This window comes from Triticum urartu, chromosome 5A (assembly GCF_056163025.1).
Source record: "Triticum urartu cultivar PI428250 chromosome 5A, HENAU_Tu73, whole genome shotgun sequence".
Classification (NCBI taxonomy): domain Eukaryota; kingdom Viridiplantae; phylum Streptophyta; class Magnoliopsida; order Poales; family Poaceae; genus Triticum; species Triticum urartu.
The window spans coordinates 310,660,216-310,670,433 of record NC_141877.1 but is presented as its reverse complement, the minus strand read 5'-3'; positions in this window follow the sequence as shown (position 1 = coordinate 310,670,433).

The window sequence follows — 10,218 nt, the reverse complement described above, 5'->3', positions numbered from 1 at the left end:
GTCTCTAAAGCATAGCCCCAAAAAGATAGCGGTAAATCGATAAGAGACATCATAGACCGCACCACATCTAATAGAGTGCGATTACGACGTTCGGACACACCGTTACGCTGAGGTGTTCCAGGCGGCGTGAGTTGTGAAACTATTCCACATTTTCTTAAGTGTGTGCCAAATTCGTGACTCAAGTATTCTCCTCCACGATCTGATCGTAGAAACTTGATTTTCCTGTCACGTTGATTCTCAACCTCACTCTGAAATTCCTTGAACTTTTCAAAGGTTTCAGACTTGTGCTTCATTAAGTAGACATACCCATATCTACTCAAATCATCAGTGAGGGTGAGAACATAACGATAGCCACCGCGAGCCTCAACACTCATTGGACCGCACACATCAGTATCTATGATTTCCAATAAGTTGGTTGCTCGCTCCATTGTTCCTGAGAACGGAGTCTTGGTCATTTTACCCATGAGGCATGGTTCGCACGTGTCAAATGATTCATAATCAAGAGACTCTAAAAGTCCATCAGCATGGAGCTTCTTCATGCGTTTGACACCTATGTGACCAAGGCGGCAGTGCCACAAGTATGTGGGACTATCATTATCAACTTTACATCTTTTGGTACTCACATTATGAACATGTGTAGCATCACGTTCGAGATTCATAAAGAATAAACCATTCACCATAGGAGCATGACCATAAAACATATCTCTCATATAAATAGAACAACCATTATTCTCGGATTTAAATGAGTAGCCATCTCGAATTAAACGAGATCCCGATACAATGTTCATGCTCAAAGCTGGCACTAAATAACAATTATTAAGGTTTAAAACTAATCCCGAAGGTAGATATAGAGGTAGCGTGCCGACGGCGATCACATTGACCTTGGAACCATTCCCGACGCGCATCGTCACCTCGTCCTTTGCCAGTTTCCGCTTATTCCGCAGCCCCTGCTTTGAGTTACAAATGTGAGCAACTGCACCGGTATCAAATACCCAGGAGCTACTACGGGCACTAGTAAGGTACACATAAATTACATGTATATCACATATACGTTTTGTTTTGCCGGCCTTCTTGTCTGCTAAGTATTTAGGGCAGTTCCGCTTCCAGTGACCGCTTCCCTTGCAATAAAAGCACTCAGTCTCGGGCTTGGGTCCATTCTTTGGCTTCTTCCCGGCAGCTTGCTTGCCGGGCGCGGCAACCTCCTTGCCGTCCTTCTTGAAGTTCTTTTTACCCTTGCCTTTCTTGAACTTAGTGGTTTTATTGACCATCAACACTTGATGTTCCTTCTTGACTTCTACCTCCGCTGATTTCAGCATTGAGAACAACTCAGGAATGGTCTTTTGCATCCCCTGCATGTTGAAGTTCATCACAAAGCTCGTGTAGCTTGGTGGAAGCGACTGGAGGATTCTGTCAATGACCGCATCATCCGGAAGATTAACTCCCAGCTGAGACAAGCGGTTATGTAACCCAGACATAGTGAGTATGTGTTCACTGACAGAACTGTTTTCCTCCATCTTACAGCTAAAGAACTTATCGGAGACTTCATATCTCTCGATCCGGGCATGAGCTTGAAAAACCATTTTCAGCTCTTCGAACATCTCATATGCTCCATGTCTCTCAAAACGCTTTTGGAGCCCCGGCTCTAAGCTGTAAAGCATACCGCACTGAACGAGGGAGTAGTCGTCAACACGTGTCTGCGAAGCGTTCATAACGTCTTGGTTCTGTGGGACGGGAGGATCACCTAGCGGTGCTTGTAGGACATAATCTTTCTTGGCAGCTATGAGGATGATCCTCAGGTTCCGGACCCAGTCCGTATAGTTGCTGCCATCGTCTTTCAGCTTGGTTTTCTCTAGGAACGCGTTGAAGTTGAGGACTACGTTGGCCATTTGATCTACAAGACATATTGTAAAGATTCTAGACTAAGTTCATGATAATTAAGTTCATCTAATCAAATTATAAATGAACTCCCACTTAGATTAGACATCCCTCTAGTCATCTAAGTATTACATGATCCGAGTTAACTAGGCCGTGTCCGATCATCACGTGAGACGGACTAGTCAACATCGGTGAACATCTTCATGTTGATCGTATCTTCTATACGACTCATGCTCGACCTTTCGGTCTTCTGTGTTCCGAGGCCATGTCTGTACATGCTAGGCTCGTCAAGTCAACCTAAGTGTTTGCATGTGTAAATCTGTCTTACACCCATTGTATGTGAACGTCTGAATAAAACAACCGATCATCATGTGGTGTTTTGAAACAGCGAACTGTCGCAACGGTGCACAGTTAGGGGGAACACTTCTTGAAATTATTGTGAGGGATCATCTTATTTACTACCGTCGTTCTAAGCAAACAAGATGCAAAACATGATAAACATCACGTGCAATCAAATAATAATAGTGACATGATATGGCCAATATCACATAGCTCCTTTGATCTCCATCTTGGGGCTCCATGATCATCTTGTCACCGGCTTGACACCATGATCTCCATCATCATGATCTCCATCATCGTGTCTCCATGAAGTTGCTCGCCAACTATTACTTCTACTACTATGGCTAACGCGTTTAGCAATAAAGTAAAGTAATTTACATGGCGTTTCTCAATGACACGCAGGTCATATAAAAGAATAAAGACAACTCCTATGGCTCCTGCCGGTTGTCATACTCATCGACATGCAAGTCGTGATTCCTATTACAATAGCATGAACATCTCATACATCACATATAGATCATTCATCACTCATCACAACTTTGGCCATATCATATCACAAACCACTTGCTGCAAAAACAAGTTAGACGTCCTCTAATTGTTGTTTGCAAGTTTTACTTGGCTGAATTAGGGTTCTAGCAAGAACGTCTTCTTACCTACGTTAAAGCCACAACGTGATTTGTCAACTTCTATTTACCCTTCATAAGGACCCTGTTCATCGAATCCGCTCCAACTAAAGTGGGAGAGACAGACACCCGCCAGCCACCTTATGAAACTAGTGCATGTTAGTCGGTGGAACCGGTCTCACGTAAGCGTACGTGTAAGGTTGGTCCGGGCCGCTTCATCCCACAATGCCGCTGAAGCAAGAAAAGACTAGTAGCAGCAAGAAAGTTGACATATCTACGCCCACAACAAATTGTGTTCTACTCGCGCAAGAAGAACTACGCATAGACCTAGCTCATGATGCCACTGTTGGGTAACGTTGCAGAAAACAAAAATTTTCCTACTCGTTTCACCAAGATCCATCTAGGAGTTCATCTAGCAACGAGACATCGGATGCATCTACATACCTTTGTAGATCGCGTGCGGAAGCGTTCAAAGAACGGTGATGATGTAGTCGTACACGACGTGATCCAAATCACCGATGACCAAGCGCCGAACGGACGGCACCTCCGCGTTCAACACACGTACGGGACGGGAGACGTCTCCTCCTTCTTGATCCAGCAAGGGGGAAGGAGAGGTTGATGAAGATCCAGCAGCACGATGGCGTGGTGGTGGATGCAGGGCGTCACAGTAGCAGGGCTTCGCCTATACTATGAGGGAGACACGTAACGGGGAGAGAGGGAGGCGCCAAGGCTAAGGTGTGAAGTCCCTCCTCTCCCCCACTATATATAGGGGTGCCATGGGGGGGCGCCGGCCCTAGTAGATGGCATCTACTAGGGGGGGCGGCGGCCTAGGGTGGGGGGCTTGCCCCCCAAGGCAAGGGGGCGCCCCCTCTAGGGTTTCCCCTCAACCCTAGCCGCATGGGCCCTAGGGGGTTGGCGCCCCAGCCCACTATGGGCTGGGTTCCCTCCCACTTCAGCCCATGGGGCCCCCCGGGATAGGTGGCCCCACCCGGTGGACCCCGAGACCCTTCTGGTGGTCCCGGTACAATACGATGACCCCGAAACTTGTCCCGATGGCCGAAACAACACTTCCTATATATAATTCTTTACCTCCGGACCATTCCGGAACTCCTCGTGATGTCCGGGATCTCATCCGGGACTCCGAACAATATTCGGGTTACTGCATATTCATATCTTCACAACCGTAGCGTCACCGAACCTTAAGTGTGTAGACCCTACGGGTTCGGGAGACAAGCAGACATGACCGAGATGACTCTCCGGTCAATAACCAACAGCGGGATCTGGATACCCATGTTGGCTCCCACATGCTCCACGATGATCTCATCGGATGAACCACGATGTCGAGGATTCAATCAACCCCGTATGCAATTCCCTTTGTCAATCGATATGTTACTTGCCCGAGATTCGATCGTCGGTATCCCAATACCTCGTTCAATCTCGTTACCGGCAAGTCACTTTACTCGTACCATAATGCATGATCCCGTGACCAGACACTTGGTCACTTTGAGCTCATTATGATGATGCATTACCGAGTGGGCCCAGCGATACCTCTCCGTCATACGGAGTGACAAATCCCAGTCTTGATCCATGTCAACCCAACAGACACTTTCGGAGATACCCGTAGTCTACCTTTATAGTCACCCAGTTACGTTGTGACGTTTGGTATACCCAAAGCACTCCTACGGTATCCGGGAGTTACACGATCTCATGGTCTAAGGAAAAGATACTTGACATTGGAAAACTCTAGCAAACGAACTATACGATCTTGTGCTATGTTTAGGATTGGGTCTTGTCCATCACATCATTCTCCTAATGATGTGATCTCGTTATCAATGACATCCAATGTCCATAGTCAGGAAACCATGACTATCTGTTGATCAACGAGCTAGTCAACTAGAGGCTTACTAGGGACATGTTGGTGTCTGTTATTCACACATGTATTACGATTTCCGGATAACACAATTATAGCATGAATAAAGACAATTATCACGAACAAGGAAATATAATAATAATGCTTTTATTATTGCCTCTAGGGCATATTTCCAACATAATATTGATGATATGGGTAGTACAAGAGTAGATCTACCACGAGATCAAGGAGGCTAAACCCTAGAAGCTAGCCTATGGTATGATTGTTGTATATGGAGTTGATTGCCTACGGACTACAACCCTCCGGTTTATATAGACACCGGATAGGGTTAGGGTTACATAGAGTCGGTTACAATGGTAGGAGATCTTGAATATCCGCATCGCCAAGCTTGCCTTCCACGCCAAGGAAAGTCCCATCCGGACACGGGACGAAGTCTTCAATCTTGTATCTTCATAGTCTAGGAGTCCGACTGAAGGTATAGTCCGGCTACCCGAACACCCCCTAATCCAGGACTCCCTCAGTAGCCCCTGAACCAGGCTTCAATGACGACGAGTCCGGTGCGCAAATTGTCTCCGGCATTGCAAGGCGGGTTCCTCCTCCAAGTCCTTCATAGAAGATTGTAAACACCAAGAGTAGTGTCCGGCTCTGCAAAATAAGCTTCCACATATTGCCATAGAGAGAATAATATTAACACAAATCAAATCTGCTGACGTATTCCGTAGTGCGTCATCACACTACAGCCAAGTCCTTCACTCGAATCGTTTTCACTTTTCCACCTCAGCGTGTTTTGCGAGGCGGTTTCCTTGGCACGTCTTGTCAAAGCAGAGATCGTGTACCCCCTTTTGTGGGATTCTCATCAATACGGACGTGGGTAACCCAACCGCGCCACTTATCACGACGCTTGGGAGGCAAGCAAGTTTTACTAGGCAGGTGGGGACGCACAACCGCATCCACCCATATAAGGGGACAAGGATCCACCTTTTTACCTATGCCTTCTTCCTCCTTTGCCTATCCATCTCCTGCGCACCCGAGCTCCAGCGCCCAAGCCCGCACTTCCCACCTCAACCTTCTCCAGCAATGTCCGGAGCGGGAGGCAAGTGGATGGTCTCCTCCGTCACGGAGGGTAAAGTCAAGAAGCTAAGGAAGGCCGGATACCTGTCCAAGGACATCGCGCACCGGCTTCCCGAAGAGGGGCAGCTTCTCCCCACCCCAAGGCCCCATGAGAGGATAGTATTTCTCCCCCACTTCCTCCGCGGACTGGGTTTTCCACTCCACCCATTTGTCCGGGGGCTCATGTTCTACTACGTCCTGGATTTCCACGATCTGGCTCCGAACTTCATCCTCAACATCTCGACATTTATCGTCGTGTGCGAGGCTTTTCTCCGCGTCCGCCCCCATTTCAGCCTCTGGCTCAAGACCTTCAACGTCAAGCCCAAGGTGGTGCATGGCAGCCAGGCGGAGTGCGGAGGCGCCATGGCGGGCAAGATGGCCAACATCCTATGGTTCGAGGGCTCTTTCGTGGAGACCCTAAAGGGATGGCAGTCCGGGTGGTTTTATATCACCGAGCTGCGCGATCTGAAATGGACCACAGCCCCCAAGTTTCGATACGGACCCCCCACGCGGCTTATGTCCTGGAAAGAGACGGGCCTGTTGTGGGGTGACGAAAAAGAGGTGACCGGATTGCAAACATGCATCCAGTCCCTGGTGAACAAGCCAGTTCGGCTTGTTAATGTAATCCAGGTTATGCTCGTCCGCCGGATCCTCCCGTGCCAACAATGGGATTTTAATCTGTGGGAGTTCGACCCGGCGCAGCATCAAACCCTCAGTAGGCTCTTCGACACGACATACGAAGACGCCTGGAAGATGCTATTCAAGGGCGCCGAGGCTCCCGCATCCACTTCCGAGGACCACGGATACAGCTCGCAGAGTCACGCTAGCGAGGTATGCCATCTACACCTTTTACAGGATGTTAAGCGTTTTTCATAGTTTGACTCTATGCAGGATCTAAACTCCCTTACCTTTGACAAGCTTGGCGGGCGATATCCGGACCGATTAACTGTCCGGCTCCGCTGCCCGAAGACCCAGCCCCAGCTCTACTAGCGAAGCTGCTGGTTCCGGCGCCTTATGTGGTGCTAGAGAAGAAGGCCAAGAAGAAGACCACGGGGACTCGAAAGAGTGCCCGCAACATGGTGGTGTCGGACTCGTCATCTGACGAGTCCGAGACGCCCTCCTCCCGTGAAAACGAGGAGGAGGAAGAAGAAAACTCTCCCCCCCCCCCAGCGGAGGGAGGAGAGAAGAGGAAGGCCGCCCCAACGGGGGAGGCCGAGGGGTCTAGGAAAAGGAAGACCCCTCTGCCGGACTATGCCCCCAACGCCGAAGAGGGCAAAGAGGAGTGGCCAAACAGGGCCAAGCGTTCGGTGAAATCGTAAGTTCGGATATCAGAGTAACTCATGATGTTCCTTTGTTGCACAGCTTTCCCTAATGTCGAATGTAATTATGTAGTCCGCCCCGGGCTGAATTCGACGAATCGTCGGGCGGCTCCCTGGACTCATCGGACGTGAACTCAGTTCCGCCCGCTGTCTCCCCCCGCACTGCAGACGACGCCTAAGTGGCTTCGCGACAAGCTCCGGGGCAGGAGGAGGTGGTCCCGGAGGAGCCGCAAGGCAACCTCCCGGACTCCAGGAGTGAAGGGGATAAGGCTCCCCGGGGCTCTCAGTCCGGCTTTGTGCCGGACACCGCGCTGGAATCTTCCACAGTTCCGGACCGTGGTAGGCGAACTCCTTCCAAGAGGAGCAAGCCTTCTGAGCCGGCGGCCTCCGTCCAACCGGAGGTGCCGGACAATCTGCTGGAGGTGCTTGACGACGCCTCCATCGACGAGGGGCACCGTACTATTATGAGTACGGTGATCCAGAAGGTTCAGTCCGCCAAGAGCGGACTGACTGAAGCTTGCGCTAGCCTTCTAACAGGCTTCGAGGTAAGTAAAAATATGTAAAAATATTACCGCATAGACAGTAGCCCCTGATGCTCTGTTTGGCGTTCGGAAAGAAAAGTCGAATAGAGGATCTATTAAATTTCGCAGGAGTCTAAAAAAAGAGTCAATATGCGTATGCAGGCTTCGCTGCTGTCCACCGCCGCACTGACTGCGGAGGTGGGTGTCCTGAAGCAGGACCTCGAGCGGACCGAGAAAGAGCTCGGCCTTGCCAAGCGGCGGCTCGAGGAGGAAGAAGGTAAGAAATACCTTACAGAAAAAGTGCCTATAAAAAGGCTTGATTGCAAAAAGAGTAACAGGATTGTACTGCTTATTGTAGGGGCCACGACTGAGGTGGTGACCCTTAAGCAGGCGCTGTCTGATGCCGAAAAGAAAACGGCTGTGGAGCGCACCGAGCGAGACAGACTTGGGGCTCAGGTCGGCGAGGTGCAGCATGAGCTTCAGGCTCTCATGAAAAAACATGAGAGTTTGGAGCTGGAGTCAAAGGCGCAAGCATCCGAGCTTGCAACGGCCCTAGAGGCTGCCAAGTCTGCCAAGGCCGAAGCCCAAAAGGCCCTCCAAGAGTTGGAGGAGATGAGGAAGATAGCAGCGGGTAAGGCATTCTTTATGCAAAGCAGAAATATAAAAGTGAACTACCTGCTACTTACCCGAATCCGGAGCTCTCCAGGGGCATTCGCAGATCTTCCCCGCAGCGTATGCGACGCCGTCGCATTCTACCGAGCTGAAGAGGGTAGCTCGACGGAGAAGGTGTTCTGGTCTCAGTATTCTGAGGCCGAACACCATGTGCCCTTGAGCGACCAGCTGAAACAGCTGGTCGAGCTCCATAAGGCGGCCGAGCAGGCCATGAAGGGCTTCATAGTTCGGATGTGGCCCAGAGAGGCCCTGCCTGGGAGCTATTTCGGGCTGGTGCGGCGGCTGGTGGAGGCCTGTCCGAGGCTTGAGGTCATCAAGCGCTCCGTTTGCATCGAAGGTGCCCGTCGGGCCCTTGCCCGTGCAAAGGTGCACTGGGGTAAGCTGGACGGTGAGAAGCTTGTGAAGGACGGGCCGCCGTCGGGGAAGGAGCATCGCAAGCCCGAGAACTACTACAAGGATGTTCTTGCAGGTGCCCGCCTTGTGGCGGATGAATGTACCAAGGATGTGATATTTGAATGAATTCGCTCGTGTTTATCCTGTGCGCTGAAAACTTGTTCATATGCGCTAAGCAATGCTTATTGAATTTAAAATATTACTTTCTGTGCGGCCGTTTATCAAAAATTGAGAGATTGCCAGTCGTCGGCTTCTTCCCCCGTGCCACTAGTGCTGGGGTGTTCGGGATAAACCTGAGCGCTCTTTTTCCCATAGTTGGGTCCTTCGAGGGAGGCGCTCAGCACAACGAACCAGGCAATCAGACTATAATGCTTGAACACTCTCACTTAGCCATAGAACTCTATAATTTTAAATTTCGGCGAAGCCCCTAGTTCGGAAGACCGAGTTCGGGGCGCTATCCACGCCTTGGCCGGACAAAGCCAGCTCCTCGCTTGAAGCGGCATAAGCCTTTAGGGACTCGAAAAACCTCTCGAACAGCGACCGGTCTCTCGCCACATCATGACAGTCAGTTTTAGCTTTCTCCACTGAGGTGCTTAACCCAGCTGAACCGGGGCACAATCGCAGTGGTTCTCCTAGTGCTACCTTAGCCGATAGAGCGGAACGTAAGGCACCAAAACATAGGAGCCGGGCAAACCCAACTATTGACCCAAATCATGATTCGGAGCCGATGCATATAGTGCTATAAGTTCGGGGTGCCGCACTTGTGAAAGTGTACGGACTTCTCACACCATTATGAGGGGTACTGAAGCCCCTGGCGTGTTTGTCGTACCATGGTGTACGGGTGCAATCATGTCATTTAATAAACATAAATGTGAAAAGAAGATAATGCAAAAAATAGACAAGAATCTAAGCATTGTTTATAGAGAGGCTATTTATCAAAGCCGAACGATACAAATAGTGCGGTAAGCAAAAGATATTGGACTATTCAGTATGTCCTGACCAGGGGCAGGCCACGTAATTGTATTTAAAACAGGTATACCGCTCGTAACAGAGACCACCTGGGAGTTCCATAATGCGGCATGGCTTGTCTGTTGGGGAACGTAGCATAAATTCAAAATTTTCCTACGTGTCACCAAGATCTATCTATAGAGTCATCTAGCAACGAGGAAGGAGTGGATCTACATACCCTTGTAGATCGCGCGTGGAAGCATTCAAGAGAACGGGGTTGATGGAGTCGTACTCGTCGTGATCCAAATCACCGATGATCCTAGCGCCGAACGGACGGCACCTCCGCGTTCAACACATGTATGGAGCAGCGACATCTCCTCCTTCTTGATCCAGCAAGGGGGTAGGAGAGGTTGATGGAGATCCAACAACACGACGGCGTGGTGGTGGAAGTAGCGGGATTCCAACAGGGCTTCGCTAAGCGCTGCGGGAGGAGAGAGATGTGTCACGGGAGGGAGAGGGAGGCGCCAGGCCTTAGATTGAGTTGCCCT